The sequence below is a fragment of the Alexandromys fortis genome, unplaced genomic scaffold (assembly GCF_014885135.2).
Source record: "Alexandromys fortis isolate MF-2015 unplaced genomic scaffold, M_Fortis_MF-2015_v1.1 scaffold_9, whole genome shotgun sequence".
Classification (NCBI taxonomy): domain Eukaryota; kingdom Metazoa; phylum Chordata; class Mammalia; order Rodentia; family Cricetidae; genus Alexandromys; species Alexandromys fortis.
In genome coordinates, this window is record NW_026067892.1 from 14,302,204 (window position 1) to 14,321,278 (window position 19,075).

The 19,075-nt window shown below is 44.0% G+C and overlaps 1 long non-coding RNA gene across 1 annotated transcript in view; it reads right to left on the reverse strand.

The window, feature by feature from the left end:
* Nucleotides 1-9,404: 9,404 nt before the first annotated feature.
* Nucleotides 9,405-19,075, reverse strand: part of LOC126501179 (uncharacterized) — a 38,790-nt gene continuing 29,119 nt past the window's right edge. The window contains exons 2-4 of the long non-coding RNA XR_007591559.1: nt 12,919-13,189; nt 12,438-12,539; nt 9,405-12,311 (exon numbers count right to left, since the gene is read on the reverse strand). This is a non-coding gene — a long non-coding RNA (uncharacterized lncRNA). The remainder of the gene's footprint in view (nt 12,312-12,437; nt 12,540-12,918; nt 13,190-19,075) is intronic.

A 19,075-nucleotide genomic window follows, 5' to 3' on the forward strand; every position in this document is an offset into this window, starting at 1 on the left:
CCGAACCAAGCCCCCAAAAAGTCTCTATATAAGACATCACAGATGAAAAGAGTATATGAGAAAGGTGACTGGGGAAGACAGAAGCTTCCAAATTCTTCTTTCCTCTGAACTGTAGGCAGTCACAATCTCTCCTTTGCCACTCAGAACAGCATGGTCCCAGTTGGTGGGCTATGGTCTCTCCTAGACACTTGGACAAGGAATCCAGCTTTGATCTTATGTGACCAGACTAAACCCTTGACCTGAGATTGGGCATTTCATCAACTGATGTCCTGCTTTATAATAGCGAGAGGATGCAAGAGACTGACAGAAAATGTGACATCCCATAGCAATGGGTGATGATTCAGAGAGTTTCATTTGTAGCTAGAAACTCAGGATCCTAGTGCTTTAAGGCAGACCAACAGAAATATAACACCAGCTACACAAATGACTTAAGCTTTTATGGTTTTCACATCTTAAATGTTTCAAAAAGAAGGAGGTGAAATTCACTTTTTGTATATTGCATTTAGCTCAGTATGTTCAAAATATAATTTCAACACATAATCAGCATTTTAAAAAAATTACAGATTGCTTTGCATGCCAAACTAACATGTAATTTAAAAGTTACCGTGATAATTTATACTCTTTTAGTTATACCCTCAAAATCTAACATGAATAGATAAATACCTCAGGTTATATGCTCAGAAATACTTTCTGATATATTTTCTCTGGTTTATATTCCATAAAATTGATAGTTAAAAGCCAGTTTTGGGGGACTGGAAAGATGGATTAATGGGTAAAGTGTTCACTGACCAAGTGTGAGGACTTGAGTTCAAATCCCCTAAAACTACTTAAAAGTGAGTGCAGTACCTCGCTTTGGCAACCCCGGGGCTCCTACTGTGAGTTCAAAATGTGGAAAAGGGGAGTACACAGAAGCTTGTGGAGGAGTTGGCTTGGTTACAGCAAGCCACAGAGAGACTCGGCCTCAAACAGTGTGGAAGGTGGAGACCGGCTCTGACCTCCACGTACATGCCATGGCATGCACGGACTCACACACACCAACCTGTGCACACCTACATGTCACGCACAGCCATGCACATGGAAAAATAATAGATTCTTATACCCAAGCTATTTCAAACACACAAAGGTTTCCCATATGGGATTACATGAGCCTTAAATGTTTTCGCCCACCTTCACAAATAAGGTCTTTATAAAAACAAAATGGTTTTGGCTTTAAAGCAACTTGTTGCCAATTTCAAAATTACTTCTGCCTCAGATTAGATAAATTTATTCTCTTCTGTGTTCATTCACGATCATTAACGCCAAGTTTTGAGGTATTTAATAAGATGAAAACAGTGTTAAATCTATCAACATTAGCCGACTTTAAATTTTCCCTTGTGCTTTTGGTGGCCAATTTTCATGAAAACATTCTTTCTATTTATCTGTATTATAATAATGTATAAAATCATTATGTTTTATTATCAACGTTTCAATTTCAATATAAATTGATCTACCTAGCTAAGCCACAAACAAGCTATTTTCTGAAGCTTCAAATTTAGCTCATTTATATGCAGTGGGATGTCATCAAGCAAGTGTCCACCACACTTCCTTATCTGCCTCTGATAGCTGAAAATGTAGCATGCGTTCTTTTTGTTCTCAGAATAAAATCCAAGTTAGCAGTACAGGGTGCACCATGACTGCAGAGCTCCCCAGCTCAGTCATGGAGCATTCCCAAAGGCCGCGCCATCGGCACTGTCTTCAGCTTCTTCCAATGTTTCTCTAAATCGCCTCATGGCATCAGCACAAACATATCAAAGGACCTTAGCAACTCCATCATACTGTGTCTGCAGAATATGCCCCAGCAAACTGAGAAAAAAGAATTTTCAATACATATCATGTAAGAGAGACAATGTCATAAACCTCTAAATTCTAATAAATTTGGATCTCGGCTTGGCACCATTGACCCCTGCATTTTAATGAAATTCAGCCTGTGTCTTTGAAAAACGTAAGAGATACAAAAATGCACACAGTGGTTTTAACTTAAAGCCATGAATCAACATTTCTTTATAAATAGGGAAGTCCTTTGAGAAAAATACAATGAAAGAAATTAAGATGTTTTAACTTTTATTTACATGCATGTGTGTGTGTATCGCATGTGTGTGCATGTGTGTGTGCACATGCATGTAGGTGCCTCCAGAGGCCAGGAGAGGGTTTGGATCCCCTGGAGCTAGAGTTATAAATGGTTTTGTGCAGCTCAATGTGGGTGCGGGCACTAAACTCTGGTTCTTTGCCAGAGCAGCAAGTTCTCAATACTGACCCCTCTTTCCAGTCCCTAAATTATTAATCTGATATGATACAAGACATGTGTGATACAAGTCAAGTGAACTAAAAAATGTTCTTGAGTGTTGAGCTTTCAAACGTTGAATCAATTGTTTGCTTTTTGGATCACTGAAAATTCACATTTGGGCCATTTTTGGAGGAATTAATTTCTTGCGATTCTTCAGTTGTGGTTAATCAAAACTTTCCATTGAGATTTCAATAATTGAAATACAGCTTTCTCCCACCGTCTATTTGCATGGTATATGTGTGTGCATCAGACACCAGGCAGCTTTATAACCAGCCAACAGCATAGCTCAGCTCTTCTCTGGAAGTGTTTACGGTACCCTATTAGCTATTTAGCCTTGCATGGTGAGGCTTCCCTGGGAGCCCCGCACCCAGGTTACAGAGGAACATGATGAGGAATTTGAGACTGAGCCACATAGTGAGAGCATGTCTAAAAAAAAAAAGGCAAGCAAGCAAATAAGTAAATAATAAGTAAAACACTTCATTGAACATTTAATTGAATCAATTTGTTTTGCTTTTTTGCTATATTTATTTCATTTTACTTTCACTGTTAGAAAGAAATGTTTTAGGGCTAGAAAGGACTTAGCAGTTAAGAGGACCAGCTGCTCTGGCAGAAGACCCTGGTTCAATTCCCAGCACTCACGCGGTGGCTCAGAAGCAGCTGTAACTCCAGTCCCGGGGCATCTGATGTACACTCTTCTGCCCTCCACAGTTACCAGGCATACATGTGGTGCACAGACATACATGCAGATAAAACATTCATGCACATAAAATAATATTATGTTTGTTTGTTTTTTAAGAACTCTTTTAACTCATACATGGTGGCTCATGTCTGCAATATCAGAACTTTAAAATCTGATGTAAGAGGATTACCACAGGTCACATCTCAGCTTGGACCACAGAACAGATTGAGATCCCAAGAATAGGAGCAAGAGAGGGGGGAAAAAAAAACACCTTAAAGATTATTTCACAAAAAAAATAGCAAACTGTTATCGCCATTCATTGTGAAACGGCGTCACAGAGCCACCCTCCCTCTTCTTTTGCCTGTCGCATTAATTCCGTATTTTCATCCGTGTTTCTGTCGGTAGGATTTGTCCAGAGTCATGACAAGTACACTCTGTGACAGAAGATTCTGGGAATCACAGGTATTAGGTCTATTTCCCAATACTTTGACCTTTCCTGGGCTCATTTTGTCCAGTCAAAGAAAAAAGTGAGAAAACAAAAAAAGGTGAAAGTCAGGTGTGGTAACACACCCCTTAATCTCAGCGCTGAAGACGGCTGAGGTAAGAGGATTGGGTGTTTGAAACCAGCCTGAGCTACACAGACAGTCAGGATAACTGCAGCTACCTAAAAGACCTGGGCTCAAAATAAATAGAAAGATGATAGATAGATAGATAGATAGATAGATAGATAGATAGATAGATAGATAGATAGATAGATAGATAGATACATAGATACATAGATGATGGATGGATGGATAGATAGATAGATAGATAGATAGATAGATAGATAGATAGATAATAAAAGTCCAAAGATGTTATGTAAAGTAACTGAGTACCCAGAACTCCATCTAAATTTCTGCTTCCCTTCTGGTGTCATTTCTATCCTGAAGAAGTCTCTTGCTGGGCATTGGGGTGCTAGGTGCTAGGTGTTGGCAAAGCTGTCTTTTCTGTTTCATGGGAAGACCTTTCTGTTTGTCATCTTTGTTTGCTTGCCTTTTGGGAGACAGAGCCTCACTTTGTAGCCTAGAACTCAGTATGTATACAAACCTGACCTCAAAGTTGTTGCAATCCCCCTGCCACTCCTCCCAAGGACTGGGACTACAGGCATGCGCCACCTTGTCCAGCTCAGGACTTAATCCTTCCTTTCTTCTCTCTCTCTCTCTCTCTCTCTCTCTCTCTCTCTCTCTCTCTCTCTCTCTCTCTCATTTCTCAAGACAAGATTTCCCTGTGTAGCCCTAGCTGCCCTGGAACTCGCTCTGTAGACCAGGCTGCCCTTGAACTCAGAACTCACAGAGATACCCTACCTCTACTTCCAATGTGATGGGATTAAAGGCATGTGTCATCACTACTCAGCTTGCAATGGATTTCTTAGCCAAAAAAGGTTGCCTCTGTGAAGAAATGGTTTGGAAATACGACGTCATCCCTCAGGAGGTCCCAGGCCAGTCAGGAAGTACAAAGAACACATGTGACCTTTAAAAAAACGTAACCTATAAAGAAACACAAATACCTCAGAAGAGACTGGACACTCACATGCTGGGAAGATGAGCTAAACGCGGGGTCAGATCCATACCAAGATTGTGAACTAAGGCTTATGCATGTGTAGTTTTTATAGAGAAGAATATTCAGGAAACCAAAGGGAATACCTCATGAGGTCCATCCCTCCCAGGAGTGACTGCCGGGATAAACGATCCTACCAACTCCTGACTGCCACTATTAAAGGAAGGTTTTCACTGGAGGGTTTGTGTGTTTGACTGTCAAGTTACCACCAATTTAATTATTGGGTTGTTAATTAGTCAATTAGTCACTATACTGGTTCTGAGGTCACAGAACCCAGCAGCCAGCTAGAAACACCCTGTCAGGCAAGAGATGAGGATGGTTGGGAGCATGGAAAACTGGGCCATCGGGAGCTCGGGATGGAGCCGAGAAAGGAGGAAGGATGGTCCCAGAGTTGGAGCAGGGGAAGAAGCAAGCAGCCAACAATGGCTGTTGAGAGCCCTGGAGAACACGGTCATCAGCTGGTGGCCAAGAAGGCAGGAAGGGCAAAGCGTGCCCCAGCCTGTTGGAGGCATCTAGAGTTCACAGGGCCACTAGTTCTCCACCCCAATTAAAGGCTTTCTACCGCTTGCCTTGCTCTTGTGGTTTCTCCAGACAGAAGCTGCTTTGTTATAGGGGAGCACGGGGGCCCGGAAGCAGCTGTGAGTGTGCGGACATCCTGGTTGCAACGGGTCTCCTCTGAATGCCTCGCTGGGACCCCTCGGTCTGCAGCCTTTTATCTCCCGTGTTTCATCTGAGTCTCACTGAGTATATTCTGTAATTCGCTTTGTCAACTGCTGCCCCCCCAGGAACCGCTCCCTCTTGATCTCTCCCTCTTCAATCCCCCTTTTTGTTCTGTCCAAAACATAATTTTAAATTAATGCTTTTGGCTTGTGAGTTTATCAAAGCTCAAAAGTCAAACGGCCTAAAATGCTTAGCTCTAAAAAGCACAGTTTCTGCCCCGCCTTCCACCCACCCAGACATAACCAGTTCATCTCTGATGGAATTCTTTTTTTTTTTTTTGTAACTCACCCTAAAACCTGACATAATTTAAGTAGTACATGATCTCTTGTTTCATCAATTTTAGACATTACATAGGGGCCATCCTTTTAAAAATATTAATTAGCCTATTATCATAATAGATTTGTAAGATAATTTTTCCATACATGAACACAGCATGTAGTGGTCATAGTATGACCATTACCTTAAATACTTTACCTCTTCTCTGCATTGAGAATGTCCAAAATTCTGTTTCTAGCTATTTTGAAATATACAGAAGATGTTAACTACAGTCACTACTATACTACATAAAACTCTAAAACCTATTTCTCCCATCTAGCTGTAAATGTAGACCCCCAAACCAGATTCTCTTTACCCACCCTGCCAGGCTTCCAGAAACTAACAGTCTTATGTCTACATCTATACAGTGGTATCTCTGATGTCACGTGACCGAAACCCCGTGGGATTCATGCATGTCTCTGTGCTCTAACTTATTTCGTTCAGTGTCCTAGCCAGCTCATCTGCGTTGTTACTGACTTCTTATGACCCAGCATACGCTGGCTTGTTCAAATATTCTTCACCGATCAGCTCTTCACTTGGGAAAGTTGGAGCTAATATGATTTGAGTGTTTTTTTTTTTTTTACTTGGGTGTGTTCTAGCGGGCTAGTATACAAATAAACTATATTCTTGCTTGACTTTTTTTTTCTGTCCTGGAGAAAATTTACTTTCTCTCCATTTTATTAATATGAAAATATGAACTGAACTGCTTCATGGATTTGTGGGCAGGGACCATGCTGGCTTCCTTTTATCCATTTGGCGGGAGGAAACATATAGCCAAAATTAGTACTTCCTGGGTGAAGCTTCAGGGCTGAGTACCTTTCATTCAGAACCCCAAAAAACTACAGGTTCTATGAGACACAAAAATTAGCCCAGATACAGGAGCAACACTGAGCCGTACACTTAGCTGGTTTAATATTCCCAGTTTGGTTTATCTTCCTTGATCTTGTACTGCCACCAAGCCGGGGCCCTTGACCAAAGCTTATTATATTATATTTTACTCACAATTAAAAAAAATACAGTTAAAAAAAATACAGTTGTCTTCCAGTCTCAGGTTAGAAGTAGCATGTAATTGGAAGTTTCTCTCCCACCTACCAGTTCCCAAATAACCACTCTGAGGCTTAATATTAATTAAAAACTGTTTGGCATATTAGCTAAGGCTTCTTAGTAACTTGCTGTTGCAACTTAAGTTAACCCACTTTTATCATTATATATTTCACCACGAGGCTCGTGGCTTATTACCTCACATCTTGTTTCCCTAGTAGCTGCTGGCAACTCCTCGACTCCGCCTTCTTTTCTCCCTGTATTCAGTTTGGCTTTCCTGCCTAGTGATATTCTGTCCTGCCATAGACCAAAGCAGTTTTATCCATTAGCCAATAGAAGCAACCCATATTTGCAGCATTCAGAAGGGCATCCCACATCCGCAGCAGCAAACTATAAAGAGGTGTCACTACTGGCAAACATCAAAGCATCAGGAAAAGGAAACTTGACCTCAAGGCAAGAACAGCTAAATCATAACTGCTTTTTTTATCCACTATGAAAACTAGGGTCAGGGGCTTCAGAAACAGCTCAGGAGTTGAGAACTTGCTGCTTTTGCCGAAGCAAAAGCTTTCAGGGAGGGAAATTCACAACTGCCTATAACTTCAACTGCAGAGGATCTGATGCCCTCTTCTGGCCTCTAAGGGCACCTGCACTCACATTAACATACACTATCACACAGACATACATACACACAGAGACATACATACACACACAAAAATAAAAATCAATCTTTAAGAAAACGAGTGTACTAAATTATTATTTTCCCACTCACTCAATAAGACATGGTAAGCATGTTTCTTCTTCAGATCTCTAGCTTGGTGGGATTTCTTAGTACCAGAGAGAGTTGGCCAGGGTTATCTAGCAAGCGTTGCTGATGCTTTGAGACATAATCCGTATAGCTTGGGCTGATCTTGAAATCAGGATCCTCCTGTCTCCACCTCCCGAGTGCTGAGAGTTTCAGCATGCCCTGATTGCAATACTTTACTCCTGATGTCAGTTAACGAGGGAGAGCAAATGCCTTGAGGTCTTAACTCAGGCAGAGTACTGAAGCTCCCCGTCTGGGAAAGCCCTTGTTTCTTTTCGAATATGTTTTCAGGAACTGTATCAGAAAGCTTATAAAAAATAAACTTGACTCACAGGAGAGGGATTTGTCTTACCCTGCATTAGCAAACCTGGCCAAACAACTCATTGAGAGAGGCTTCTCCAGAATTTTCTTTTTTTCCATATCTCAGACTGCAATACTCTGTGAGGTAGTCAGAACAGAGTTCCAGTTAGAGAAGCTCTTATTTGATCCAAGAAAACACCAAGAACATGGATATAGAAAAGGAAGCAGCTCTAGTAAACTAAGAGCTACAGCTTCTCAGTACTGGAACACTAAGTGGTCGGAGCACAAATTTTCATGTGAGAAATGTCAAGAATTTGTCAGGGATGAATAGATTTGTCTCTGTGTAGCACAGTACTTAGTAAATAGTGGATTAAATAAGTAAAATTCACTCCATTTCTTACAGCAGTAAATCCACTGGGAATCCTCTCTACGTTGGCCCAGAAAACCCAGCGCCATCGGCCCTCTCCATTTTCCCATCTTTCTTCATACAGCCTTGTGCATGTTGTCTAGCAGTCCAAAGCAGCTGCACATACGTAACTCGGGCAGGAAGAAAGGGAAGGGGGAAAAAGTCTGCTGGTTGAGTGTGTCCCCTTGAACAATAAAATCATAGTGTCTCACTGAGGACCCCCACTTCTCTAGGCACAATGGGGTCATGCTTATTTCTTGGACTTTCTCTTTAGGGCAGACACATTAGCACCCAGAATAGAACCAGTCCGAATTAGGGAGATGAGGTTGACTTAGCTCACAATGCCAGGCTGTTGATCATCCCTTTGGGGAAATCATTGCACTGAGATCTTGAGATAACTGGTCACTGGTATCCATGAGAAGAAAGAGAAATGAGTGTGTTCACACTTGCTTCCTTCCTTGGGCTCAGTTTGGTTTCGCTACGTTTACCCAGTTCAGCACCTCCTGCCCTAGGGAATAGTGCCACCCACAGTAGGCTACGTCTTCTCAAATAAATTAAATCAACCAAGCCAATCACTAACAGGCAAGCTCATAAGCCTACTTAGTGTAGACAACCCCTAATTGAAACTGTCTTCCCAGGTGATTCCAGGTTGTGCCAAATGGACAGTTAAAGGTAACCATCACGTTGCATGAGTAAAAAGAAAACTGATACATCCAGGAGATTAGCCTTGGTAAACATGATAGTGTCCTATTTATTTCATCCAAACATTACCTTAGTATAAAAAGATATTAGGTCACTGTTGTGCGGTTAGGTCTAGATCCAGTCTCTCACACGTAACTGCATTTGTTGTCCAGACCTTTTTGTGCAGTGACATCTCCAGATGCTCCACTAACTGGATCTCTGACAACGGTCTTGAAAATTCTATCGTCTAAAAGGATTCGGGATTTATGATTGCACCTAAGCCCGCTTAGACACAAAGTCAAACATAATCAGAAGTTGTATCAAGTGGCTGAGAATCCAATAAGTAAAGAATATTTAGTGATAAGCAGGATTATTTTTGAGGAACGGGATACTACAGGGACTTGAGGAAGGATAAATAGCCGGCATAATAAAATATTTGCAGTCATTTTTTATACCATGCAGAGGGAATTGTTTTCCCAACAAGATGTGAATATCGGTTACACACATATTAAATATAATTCTTGTAATTGCAGTGGGGGAGGAGACCTTCTAACACTCTGTGACTTAAATTAAACCAATCCTCTCTACTGAGACCCTTATTTAGCTGGCGGAGAGGCTGTAACTCTGGGAACTGGAACCTGGGAATGGTCGGGAACAGTCTTTGTACTGTTTCCATGGACAGGTAAGACTGCACAACAGGACAGAAAATAGTTAATACAAACATGCAGAAAACTGGCGAGCATCTTTAAAATGGCCAGAACTTGGACAGATAAAAGGAAGTCTTACTGAAGATGGCCACGTTTCAGGACTCGACTTAGCACCATACATGTTGGTGGCGTGCAGTTTAGGGAGAACTCAACATCTTTTTCTGTGAAGTAAGCACCGATTTTGTACTTTTACCACCCTGTGCCACTCCTCGACGTTATGGGAATCTCTTCATCCTGCAAGGTCAGCTCCAGAGGCTTCTCAGAAGCCGTTTGTCCACACATCTCTCTTCCCCGTAATCTGACTGGGTTAATCACGTCTTGTGATGTCGTATCTTCTATTTCATTTCTGTTGCCTCGATGCAATACCATGACCAAAGCAAGGTAAGGAGAAAGGGTTTGTTTTCACTTACAGTTCCAGAGGAATACAGCCAATCAGGATGGGAAGAGCATGGAGTGTGAGGCTGGCCCAACATATTCCATCAGCCACCCTGAAGAAGACTGGAAATAGAAAGTGGGGCCAGGCTATGCAATTCCACGTCTTACTCTCCTCCTCCCGGTGATGTCCTTCCTTCCACCAGGCTCCACCTTCTGAAGGTCCCTTAACTTTCCCAAACCGTGCCACCAGCTAGAGATCAAACGTTCAAACGCATGAGCCTGTGGGAGCCATTTCACACTCAATCCACAACACGTAGCCAGTCTGAAGGGAAGTAGGAACCCCCTTCTTATTTTACCCGGAAGTTTCTGAGTCAGTGAGAGCTACATCCCCATCACTTCTGCGAGGTCAGAATCACAGAAGCAGGCCCTGGCTGCCTTCTAAATTCCACTTGCATTCCGACATTGCCTCAACACCAGCCATATATAACAAGGCTGCCTTTCTATGTGCTCCTGATGGCCATTTTTTCCCCACTGAGAAATAACCCTTTCGTGTTATCAAATGTTCTGGTAGATATTACAGATGCCAAGGAAATAACCACAGACACGGCTTCCCGTTTTCCATTTTCTATTTGTGTATCAGTCTTCTCTTGACGAGAGATGGGAGCTTGCTCTTCTCACCCTTCTGCCTGACTCACCAGGCCTGTGACTGTGCCCTATGCAGTCAGCGGGGCCTGGGTATGTAGCTGAGTGGCAGAGTGCTTGCCTAGCAGGTACAAGGCCCTGAGTTCAATCAAAAAAAAAAAGTTTATGGTTAATGGTATCAAAGCCAGGTAAATCAGACAAAATAGAAACCTTGAAGTCGGCCGGGTGGTGGTGGCACACGCCTTTTATCCCAGCACTCGGGTGGCAGAGGCAGGTGGATCTCTGAGTTTGAGGCCAGCCTGGTCTACAAGAGCTAGTTCCAGGACAGGCTCCAAAGTGACAGAGAAACCCTGACTCAAAAAAACAAAAATACAAAAACAAACAAACAAACAGCCCAAAGAAACCTTGAAGTCTAACTGTAATATTAAAAAAAATCTAAAGTTGAGCTTAACTATATTAATAAACCGTATGGCCAAAACCAAACATAAAATTATATTCCATCTCAGCACTTGAAAGGCAAAAAGAGATGGATCCTTAAGGCTAGCTGGCCAGCAATACCAATGACTTCCAGGACCCGTGAGAGATGCTGTCTCCAGGCTGATGGTGTGTGAAGAGAGACACCTGAAGTTGACCTCAGGTTTCCACATATGTGAACATGTATGACACATAGCCCAGGCCACAGAGTTCTGATCATCTTTCAGGCACAGCGATATTGAAAGCATTCTGGCAAATTGTAACAGAAAAGAAAAAAGAGACCGAGCTGGGCACAGGGGATCATGATGATTAGGCAGGGCCTATAGTTACCAGAAGCACAGGTGGAGACAGCTAAGCTACCCAGAGACTCAGATTTATCTGACTGGTATGCCTGAGCAAACATATACAGTCATAATTATATTCTAGAGTTTACTTTAAAGCATTTGCTCCACAAGGCTAGATGGCTCAGTTTTTAAAAGCACGCACTGCTGTTGTAGAAGCCTGAGTTGTGATCCCAACATCCAGGTCAGGTAGTTCACAATTACTTGAACCTCTAAGTCCAAGAGGTCCAACACAGCTCGCCTCCACGAGTGCCTGTACACACCAGCACACATACCTGCACATGTCCACTTAGTTGAAAATAAAGTAAATACGTTTCTAAAAGTCATTTGGTCTAACTCATGGGTTTTCCGCATTTCATTCATAAGAGACCTTGGATCTTGGAACAGCAAATAATGTCCATCTTCAAAGAAGAACATTTTCTCTCTCTTCAACTTTTTAGGATTTGGGGTTTCCTCAAATGGGTGCTTAACCACAACAATCTGCCTGCGTAAGAACTCGCAATTTGAAACTCATGCATTCAGCTTCACTGTGGTCCACTGTCATTTTCCCATCCACCGAATCGCCCACGAACAGCAAAGGCGGCTGCCGTTATGTATTTCAATAAGCTTGGCTTGCCTCGAGAAGAAATGTGGATGCGGATGAATGGGAGACTCCTTCCGGGCCAGCCTCGGGGCTGCTGAAGCCTCAACGCTCCTGAATCAGCTCCAGCTGCTTAGCGTTTTAGGACAGGAAACTGGGTTGACCGTACCAAACCAGCAGAGACTTAATTTGCAGCCTGAGAACAAAGCTGCACCTGCGCACAAAGAACCGGGGAGATGAACACCGTCCGCCTTCTTTCTTGTTGTCGCTCTTTGATGTCTGACAGTCAGTTCAGTTTAATGCAGCCCCTCGGGAGGCACACTGTCTTCCTAAGCAAGAAATCGCAAATGTCAGAAACCCGTAGAAGGTGACTTAGGTCAGGACGGGGCAGGACAGGTGCTCATCAAGAAAGAACGCCCCTGAGTCAGACGAGAACAAGACCCTGTGCGGCTCACCTGTGAATATCCTACACGGCCGCCGCGAAGCTGGCACCTATGGATTACGCTGGAAAGTCCACACTCACTGTTCCAAAGATGTTCCAGGGCTGGAGATCAAACCTGAGGGCCAACAGAAAGGCATGGTGGCCTGGGCTCACTAAGACCCAGGAGGCAAGATCCTGGTTGTCTCATTCCCAGGTTTTGCTCCTATCCCTTAGGACAGTGGTTCTCAACCTTCCTAATGCTGAGATCCTTTAATGCGGTTCCTCCTGTTGCGGTGACCCCCAACCATAAAATGATTTTCATTGCTACTTCATAACTGTAGTTTTGCTACTGTTATGGATCGTAATACAAATATCTGATGTGCAGATGGTATTTAGTGGCCCCAGGGAAAGGATTGTTTAGCCCCCACCAAGAGATCTCTACCCACAGGTTGAGATTCACTGCCTAGCATCTCACGTCTGACTCTTTTCCTTGTCCCTTCCTCGGGTCAGTTCACCTCGCAATGAGCTTCTCATCATCCGCCATCCAGAGTCCACGACTTCCTATTTCCTTCCTCTCCGGCTCATGACTTCCTTCCTCTCAGGTTCATGACTTCCTTCCTCTCAGGTTCATGACTTCCTTCCTCTTTGGCTTTCCACCCAGATGCCTAGTTCAGTGCTGTGGACTGGTCTCAGGGAGCATGGTAAGAATGGAAGCAGAGACGTACATCCTCATCTCTCTTTCGACTTCACTCAGAACAAAGCTGCTCTCTTGCTTTTATCGCTGTGCTTTTGTTTACAATTTCCAGTGGGGAAAGGATAAAAAAATTTTTAAAAAAATCAAGAAAAGAAAAGTTTCTGCCCTCTTAAAGCCTGGAAACCATTTCGGTTCCCTCACCCTCAAGGCGAGCCCAGCTTTGTGTTTATCATCCAGGGCAAGGACTGGGCCAACCTTGACCCCAAACCACTCCTTGTACCCACAGGTTCTAATCGCACCTTTCCTGTTCCAGGAGGTATAACCAATTCTCCCTTCTCCAGCCTCTATTTTACAACAATCTTCACGCATGTGTGTGCCTTGCCTTCTAGGAGCTTTCATCTCTGTGCATCTTCCCCGCCCAGCAGCTCAGGGGAGGGGATCCCTCCTGCACCCCACAGAATCATTCAGCCCTTGGACCTGAGACTCCTCCCTACCTCCCCTCCCTTGCCAGTGCACTCCTCCACGAGTCCCACACTCACTCTGGAGCCTGTGCCGTCTGCCTTTGCAGCTATGGCCCCTCAGCCACTTTCCATCATTCCTAACAGCTGAGGTCTGTTCCAATGCTCTCCCTGAGCTATGGCAGATCTAGCCAGTGCCAGGTGAGACCACGTGTAAGTAGCCCTGTCTAGCTTCTTCTCCAGCCATTTCCTGAGCTACTGTCTTCCTCCCCTGACCAAGCCACAGCTCATAGAAATGACAGACTGAACCGCAGCACTTCTGGACAGAAGGAGGAGTCTGGGTTTCTTTTGGTCAGTCATTTGGGTGAATCTCTTCCAAAAGCATTTCCTTTTTGTGTTTTGCCAACCCTGCCCTCATATTCATCTGCTCCAAATAGCTGTTACTAATGCCATGGGTCTGTTTGAAACAGTATGATTTTACGAAGGAAGCCGGAGCGCTATTGACCCCACTTCCATCTTGACCAGACTGTTGTAGCCGTGAGTCATAGAAAGAGCTCCATTCCAGGCGAGCACACAGCATGAACATTTAAGAGAACATGGAGAGACCCACCAAAATCCAGGGTGCCAAGCAAATGCCCGTGAAACCCCTCAAAACTGGAAAAGTAGTCAGAGACCAAGATGCCAGGTCTTTCCTGAGAGCAGCTGAAGTGAGGCAGGTCTTTTTTTTTTTTTTTTTTTTTTTTTTTTTGGTTTTTCGAGACAGGGTTTCTCTGTGGCTTTGGAGCCTGTCCTGGAACTAGCTCTGTAGACCAGGCTGGTCTCGAACTCACAGAGATCCACCTGCCTCTGCCTCCCGAGTGCTGGGATTAAAGGCGTGCGCCACCATCGCCCGAGAGGCAGGTCTTTAAACAGGGTCAAAGATCAGCCCCATTTCTGCCTCCTCACTGCTTCTAACTTTCCCTGCTTCCTCTTGCTGTCCTGACTCTGGCTGCAGCTGCTGATCTTGCCTGTCACCTTGATTGGATTGAGAAAGTCCTGGGAGGTTAGAAATGCAGGGGTGTCTGCAAGGTTCTGCTAAGAGGTAAAGACTTGCCTGAGTGGAAGATGGCTTAGCAGGGAGCAGCAGGAGCAAGCACAGCTCACAATCTCTCTCTCTCTCTCTCTCTCTCTCTCTCTCTCTCTCTCTCTCTCTCTGTGTGTGTGTGTGTGTGTGTGTGTGTCCCCCCCCCCCTCTCTCTCTCTCTCTCTCTCTCTGTGTGTGTGTGTGTGTGTGTGTGTGTCCAACCCCCCCTTTCTCTCAGTTTCTGTCTCTCTGCATCAGTAGATCCTTGCTCCCTCTCCTCTATGTTGTGAGCCGCTCTACTTCATTTTGACACCCCGCCCTCAGCCTCAGCATGATGGGCTGACACCTCTGAAACCCTGGGTGGTGTAGGAGGGTCTTCTGTCTATGTGTTACTTTCATTGGTTAAATAAAGAAGCTGCCTTGGCCTTCTGATAGGCCAGCCCTTAGGTGGGTGGAGTAGACAGTACAGAATTCTTGGAGGAAGAAGGCAATGTGGCAGATGCCATGGCTCTCCTCTCCAAGACGGACGCTGGTTAGACTCATGCCGGGAAGCCACAGTCAAGTGGCGATACACATTAATAGAAATGGGCTAATTAAGATGTGAGAGTTAGCCAATATGAGGCTAGAAATAATGGGCCAGGCAGTGTTTAAATGAATACAATTTGTGTGTTGTTATTTTGGGGTATAAGCTAGACGGGGCTGGGAGCTGGGCAGAACAGAACAAAGGGCCCATGCTCCTCTCGGGTGGTGGGAAGCGGCCCGCGCTCCTTTTACTACACATGAGTCCAAAATGAACCTTCCCTTCCTTAAGCTGTTTGTGCCAAGTATCTCATCCTGGCAGTGAACATGCCTACTTAACACAGCCGTCATCTTGGGATGTTATGTCTTTCTTCCGCTTCCATCCTTCGGAACCTCTCCGTTCAGTACCGGCAGCAATCCTCATCAAGTCCTTCTGTTCTTAGCTTAAGAGGTGCAGAGGGGAGCCGGTCGGTGGTAGGGTGCTCGCCTGGCATTCTTGAGACACTGGGTTTCATCCCCCAAAAAGGTGGGAGCAAGGAATGAAAGAAGGAAGGGAAGAGGAGAAGGGCTGTAGTACATGTAAACAGCATTAAATAGGCTACAGCAGGAGGATTGCTGTGAGTTCAAGGCCAGTCTGGGCAGACTGGGGATACTTAGGAAGACTGTCTCTAAAAAGGGGGGGGGAGAGAAAGGAAGGAAGGAGAGAGGAGAGAAGAGAGGAGGAAAGAAGAGGAGGAGAGGGGAGAGGAGAGAAGAAGAGAGAGGAGGAGAGGAGAGGAAGGGAGGGGAGGGGAGAAGAGGGGAAGGAGGAGAGGGAGGAGAGGGGAGGGAATCAAATCTAAATCTTAAGAGACAATCTGACTTAGCCAGGCTGTAGCTGGATTTCCTTTCATTGGGAGTCCAATAGAGAATAAGGCGATCTAAAGTATTAACAGGACAAGGTAGGGGATGGTGTGGGACCCGAGGAAAGACTCTAACTAAGGGACTGTGACAGAAGCCCAAGGTCTGGTCTCTATAGCAATATTTATCACCATTTACAGCACATTTAAAACGAGCCATTAGCTCTGTCCGATTTAACAGCTGCTTTGCCAATATGCTGTTGTCACAAACATTGCCCCTGATTTCAAAGTTCACGAACAAAGGGAAATCTGCAATCTGGAGCCCACCTGGGTTAGGCTGGGTGCAGGCTGTCAATCTAAACCCACGCCATCAGATATCTTCTCGTACCTATCCTTTAAAAAACAAAAACGACTCTTCTCCTTCTTAGGCAATGGGTTTTTGATCTTACTGCACCTATTGGTTTTGTGGGAGCCTAGGCAGTTTGGATGCTCACCTTACTAGAACTGGATGGAGGTGGGTGGTCCTTGGACTTCCCACAGGGCAGGGAACCCTGATTGCTCTTTGGGCTGACGAGGGAGGGGGACTTGATTGGGGGGGGGGGGGAAAGGGGAGGCAGCGGTGGGGAAGAGACAGAAATCTTAAATAAATAAGTAAATAAATAAATAAATAAATAAATTTAAAAAAATAAATAAAAAACAAAAACGAACAAACAAACAAAAACCCTCTGCATCCGGGGCTGGGTAGATGGTTCCTCAGTTAAGAGCATGTACTGATCTTCCAGCAGACCTAAGGACAATACCCAGCTCCCATGTCAGGCAGCTCACTATAGCCCATCCTTGCAGACCCAAGACTCTCTTCCAGACTCCACCGTCCTCTGCATACATGTGCACAAACCCACATACATGCACACATGAATACATAATGGAATAAATGGTTTTAAAATATTCTACATTTAAGTAAACTCAAAGTGTTTGTCCAAGTTGGACTAGTCTCTTAAACCAATGAGCTCAGATTCTCTTTGTATTCCAAGCCCATTAAAAATGCAATTTCCTCCTGCCTCTGCCTCCTTCAGCAAATCCTACCAGCCTGTGCCACCAGAACCGGAGAGGAACTTCCTGCTTCTGCTGTCCATGAACCTTCCCAAGTGGGTTTCCTGGCATCATGGGATTTCTCGCTGCTGGACAAGTACATAGTCCATTCTTTCAGAAAGCAGATGCTCAAATATAAGGCTCACGTCTTAAAATTAGCACAGCTAATTTTTTTTAAGTTGAAAACTTTCAGGAAACAGATTTTTTAAAAACAATTGTCAGATATCAATTTTGCCAGTCTTGTTTTCATTAAAATGAGTAAGCTAGTAAAAATTTATTACCAAATTACAACATTACTGGCCTATGAGTCTCCATTTTGTAATTTTTAAACATAGATTGCACCCATAAAGTGAAGACTGAAAATAATGAGAATTCCTTGCAGACCTCTAGTGAAATCCTCCTAGTCAAGTTGCAAATGCAGAGACACGAAACTTAATTACCTCTGCAGCAGGGAATTATGGGACATGACTAGCTCTTTATGGAGTGAAAGGGAACCGGAGAGAAACTGAGCTAAATATTTCTAAGACTACTTTTACCTTCAGTGATAATAAATTATTGAATTTTCTGCCAAAGGAGAGAGTTATAGAACCCACAAGACTCAGATTTAACACAAAACTAATCAGTATTATTGGACGCTAATGATTTTTGAGTCTCTGAGATGGATTTTATAGTCGCCGACAACGATTCTGTCTCACTCACACTGAATCACACAGAAAGGAGGAATTCTGAAAATTGGCATTTCCCACACAATTTATTACCTACAACTCCAGGCAAAGACTGGCTCCCCTGGTATCTCTCAACTTCTCCTTCCCCACTTCCTCTTGGGAGCAGCACTCCCCTGACAGGTCTCTGTGTGTGAACATAGAACTCCGCTGGAGGGACTATGTTCCTCAGATCCACTCCGCTACCGCTTTCTTCCTGGTCCTGTAGGTAGGCTTTGATATTTACAGTATTGTCTTTGCTTGTATTCTCCCTAATAACCCACCAGATGCAATGAATACATGGCTGTATCACTATTTTTAGCAGACAGGCAAATCCTTTCTTCTGAGTCTGAATCTAGAAATAACATATCACCCAGTAATTAATTGCTCCCTCCTCTCTGCCACAGACAGTGGGCACCTCTGATCTAATGCAAGTCACGTTAGTTGGCTTATTCTGTGGTATTATGATTTGATTGTGAAATGGCTTCCCACTAACTCATATGCATGAACGCGACACTTTATCCCACCCCCCACTTGCTGGTATCACTTTTGGAGACTGTAGAAACACTGGTGTAGCAGGCATGGCTGGTGAGAGATATAGCCTGGCTGTGATTCTACCTGATCTCTCTCCCAGATCCGGAAAGATGTGAGGAGCCTTTACCACATACTCCAGTCACTGTGAAGCCCCACTGGATCCTTAGCAAACGTAGGGGACTAAAAGTCACTCCGTTCCAGGTGTCTTGTCACAGTGACAGAAAATAAAAAGGAAAGAATACAAAGAATTGATACCAGGAGTGGGGTCTTCACTGTGATAAGCTTGGCCGTGCAATTCTTAGGCTTGGAAATGGTCCATGGGGTCAATTCCGAAGGATCTGGGGCTGCATGCTGGGGAAGTCCTAGAATTATTGAGCAGAATTTGATGGGTCATTTTTCTGTGCATTCTGAAGTTCAGAACTCCCACCAAACAGTGGTGGCGCACGCCTTTAGTCCCTGCACTGGGAAGCAGAGGCAGGTGGATCTCTGTGAGTTCAAGGCCAGCCTGGTCTACAAGAGCTAATTCCAGGACAGGCTCCAAAGCTACAGAGAAACCTGTCTCAAAAAACAAAAACAAAAGGGTAGTCCCTGAAGTTCAGAACTCTGGCAGAGCAGAATGGTGTACAATAGAGACAATTCTCATGAGGCTTCAGGCAAAAAAAAAAAAAAAAAACAAAAAAAAAAAACAAAAAAAAACAAAACAGTGATTGTATAGGAAATTGGGGTAAAAGTTATTTTTGTTACATTCTGGGAAACAAACAAGTTGAATTCTTCT